A 4818-nucleotide genomic window follows, 5' to 3' on the forward strand; every position below is an offset into this window, starting at 1 on the left:
CAGTTTTGACATCCATCTGCCAAATTTCATAATCATAAAAAGCGGCAATTGCTAACATGATTCGGACAAACTTAAGCATAGATACGAGTGAGAAACTCCCATCGTAGTCAACACCTTGAACTTGACGAAAACCTTTTTGGGACAATTCTAGCTTTGTAGATGGTAACACTACTATCAGCGTCCGTCTTCCTCTTGAAGATCCATTTAATCTCAATGGCTCGCCGATCATTGGGCAAGTCAATCAAAGTCCATATTTTGCTCTCATACATGGATCTCATCTTAGATTTCATGGCCTCAAGCCATTTCGCGGAATCTGGGCTCATCATTTCTTCCTCATAGTTCGTAGGTTCGTCATGGTCAAGTAACATGACCTCCAGAATAGGATTACCGTACCACTCTGGTGCGGATCTCACTCTGGTTTACCTACGAGGTTCGGTAGTAACTTGATCTGAAGTTACATGATCATCATCATTAGCTTCCTCACTAATTGGTGTAGTAGTCACAGGAACAGATTTCTGTGATGAACTACTTTCCAATAAGGGAGCAGGTATAGTTACCTCATCAAGTTCTACTTTCCTCCCACTCCCTTCTTTCGAGAGAAACTCCTTCTCTAGAAAGGATCCATTCTCAGCAATGAATAACTTGCCTTCGGATCTATGATAGAAGGTGTACCCAACATTTTCTTTTTGGGTATCCTATGAAGATTTACTACTCCAATTTGGGTTCGAGCTTATCATGTTGAAACTTTTTTCACATAAGCATCGCAGTCCTAAACTTCAAGAAATGACAGCTTAGGTTTCTCGCCAAACCATAGTTCATACGGTGTTGTCTCAACGGATTTAGATGGTGCCCTATTTAACGTGAATGTAGCTGTCTCTAATGCATAACCCGAAAACGGTAGTGGTAACCGGTAAGAGACATCATAGATCGTACCATATCTAATAAAGCACGGTTACGACGTTCGGACACACCATTACATTGTGGTGTTCCAGGTGGCGTGAGTAGTGAAACTATTTCACATTGTTTTAACTGAAGGCCAAACTCGTAACTCAAATATTTGTCTCTGCGATCAGATCGTAGAAACTTTATTTTCTTGTCACGATGATTTTCCACTTCACTCTGAAGTTCTTTGAACTTTTCAAATGTTTCAGACTTATGTTTCATCAAGTAGATATACCCATATCTGCTCAAATCATCTGTGAAGATCAGAAAATAATGATACCTGCCGCGAGCCTCAATATTCATCGGACCACATACATCAGTATGTATGATTTCTAACAAATCTGTTGCTCGCTCCATTGTTCCGGAGAACGGAGTCTTAGTCATCTTGCCCATGAGGCATGGTTCGCAAGCATCAATTGATTCATAATCAAGTGATTCCAAAAGCCGATCAGCATGGATTTTCTTCATGCGCTTTACACCAATATGACCTAAACGGCAGTGCCATAAATAAGTTGCACTATCATTATCAACTTTGCATCTTTTGGCTTCAATATTATGAAAATGTGTATCACCACGATCGAGATTCAACAAACCATTTTCATTGGGTGTATGACCATAGAAGGTTTTATTCATGTAAACAGAACAACAATTTATTCTCTTACTTAAATGAATAACCGTATTGCAATAAACATGATCAAATCATATTCATGCTCAACGCAAACACCAAATAACACTTATTTAGGTTCAACACTAATCCCGAAAGTATAGGGAGTGTGCGATGATGATCATATCAATCTTGGAACCACTTCCAACACACATCGTCACTTCACCCTTAACTAGTCTCTGTTCATTCTGCAACTCCCGTTTCGAGTTACTACTCTTAGCAACTGAACCAGTATCAAATACCGAGGGTTTGCTATGAACACTAGTAAAATACACATCAATAATCTGTATATCAAATATACCTTTGTTCACTTTGCCATCCTTCTTATCCGCCAAATACTTGGGGCAGTTCCGCTTCTAGTGACCAGTCCCTTTGCAATAGAAGCACTTAGTCTCAGGCTTAGGACCAGACTTGGGCTTCTTCACTTGAGCAGCAACTTGCTTGCCGTTCTTCTTGAAGTTCCCTTTCTTTCCCTTTGCCCTTTTCTTGAAACTAGTGGTATTGTTAATCATCAACACTTGATGCTCTTTCTTGATTTCTACCTTCATCGATTTCATCATCATGAAAAGCTCGGGAATCGTTTTCATCATCCCTTGCATACTATAGTTCATCACGAAGTTCTACTAACTTGGTGATGGTGACTAAAGAATTATGTCAATCACTATTTTATCTGGAAGATTAACTCCCACTTGATTCAAGCGATTGTAGTAACCAGACAATCTGAACACATGCTCACTGCTTGAGCTATTCTCCTCCACCTTTTAGCTATAGAACTTGTTGGAGACTTCATATCTATCAACTCGGGTATTTGCTTGAAATATTAACCTCAACTCCTGGAACATCCATATGATCCATGATGTTCAAAACGTCTTTGAAGTCCCAATTCTAAGCTGTTAAGCATGGTGCACTAAACTATCAAGTAGTCATCATGTTGAGCTAGCCAAACATTCATGACGTCTGCATCTGCTCCTGCAATAGGTCTGTCACCTAGCGGTGCATTAAGGACATAATTCTTCTATGCAGCAATGTGGATAAACCTCAGATCACAGATCCAATCCGCATCATTGCTACTAACATCTTTCAACTTAGTTTTCTCTAGGAACATATAAAAATTAAATGGGGAGCAACATCGCGAGCTATTGATATACAACATAGATATGCTAATACTACCAGGACTAAGTTCATGATAAATTAAAGTTCAATTAATCATATTACTTAAGAACTCCCACTTAGATATACATCCCTCTAATAATCTAAGTGGACACGTGATCCAAATCAACTAAACCATAACCGATCATCACGTGAAATGGAATAGCTTTCAATGGTGAACATCATTATGTTGATCATATCTACTATATGATTCACGCTCGACCTTTCGGTCTCAGTGTTTCGAGGCCATATCTGCATATGCTAGGCTCGTCAAGTTTAACCTGAGTATTCTGCGTGTGCAAAACTGGCTTGCACCCGTTGTAGATGGACGTAGAGCTTATCACACCCGATCATAACGTGGTGTCTGGGCACGACGAACTTTGGCAACGGTGCATACTCAGTGAGAACACTTTTATCTTGAAATTTAGTGAGAGATCATCTTATAATGCTACCGTCAAACAAAGCAAGATAAGATGCATAAAAGATAAACATCACATGCAATCAATATAAGTGATATGATATGGCCATCATCATCTTGTGCTTGTGATCTCCATCTCCGAAGCACCGTCATGATCACCATCGTCACTGGCACGACACCTTGATCACCATCGTAGCATCGTTGTCATCTTGCCAATCTTATGCTTTCACGACTATCGCTACCACTTAGTGATAAAGTAAAGCATTACAACGCAATTGCATTGCATACAATAAAGCGACAACCATATGGCTCCTGCCAGTTGCCGATAACTCAGTTACAAAACATGATCATATCATACAATAAAATTTAGCATCATGTCTTGACCATATCACATCACAACATGCCCTGCAAAAACAAGTTAGACGTCCTCTACTTTGTTGTTGCAAGTTTTACGTGGCTACTACGGGCTGAGCAAGAACCGTTCTTACCTACGCATCAAAACCACAATGATAGTTTGTCAAGTTGGTGCTGTTTTAACCTTTGTAAGGACCGGGCGTAGCCACACTCGGTTCAGCTAAAGTTGGAGAAACTGACACCCGCCAGCCACCTGTGTGCAAAGCACGTCGGTAGAACCAGTCTCGCGTAAGCGTACGCGTAATGTCGGTCCGGGCCGCTTCATCCAATAATACCGCTGAACCAAAGTGTGACATGCTGGTAAGCAGTATGACTTATATCGCCCACAACTCACTTGTGTTCTACTCGTGCACAACATCAATGCATAAAACCTAGGCTCGGATGCCACTGTTGGGGAACATAGTAATTTCAAAATTTTCCTACGCACACGCAAGATCATGGTGATGCATAGCAACAAGAGGGGAGAGTGTTGTCCACGTACCCTCGTAGACCGAAAGCGGAAGCGTTAGCACAACACAGTTGATGTAGTCGTACGTCTTCACGACCCGACCGATCAAGCACCGAAACTACGTCACCTCCGAGTTCTAGCACACGTTCAGCTCGATGACGATCCCCGGACTCCGATCTAGCAGAATGTCGGGGAAGAGTTCCGTCAGCACGAGGACGTGGTGACGATCTTGATGTTCTACTGTCGCAGGGCTTCGCCTAAGCACCACTACAATGTTATCGAGGACTATGGTGGAGGGGGGCACCGCACACGGCTTAGAGATCAATGATCAACTGTTGTGTCTATGGGATGCCCCCTGCCCCCGTATATAAAGGAGCAAGGGAGGGAGGCGGCCGGCCTAGGAGGAGGGCCCACCAAGGGGGGAGTCCTACTCCCATCGGGAGTAGGACTCCTCCTTCCCTTGTTGGAGTAGGAGAGAAGGAAAGAGGGGGAGAGGAACAAGGAAAAGTGGGCTGCACCTCTTGTCCAATTCGTACCAGAGGGGGGGGGGCGCCTCCTTCCTTTTGGCCTCTCTCCTCTATTTTTGTATGGCCCAATAAGGCCCATATACTCCCCGGCGAATTCCCGTAACTCACTGGTACTCCGAAAAATACCCGAATCACTCGAACCTTTCCGATGTCCAAATATAGTCGTCCAATATATCGATCTTTACGTCTTGACCATTTTGAGACTCCTTGTCATGTCCCCGATCTCATCTGGGACTCCAAACTCCTTCGGTACATC

This window comes from Triticum dicoccoides, chromosome 5A (assembly GCF_002162155.2).
Source record: "Triticum dicoccoides isolate Atlit2015 ecotype Zavitan chromosome 5A, WEW_v2.0, whole genome shotgun sequence".
Lineage (NCBI taxonomy): Eukaryota > Viridiplantae > Streptophyta > Magnoliopsida > Poales > Poaceae > Triticum > Triticum dicoccoides.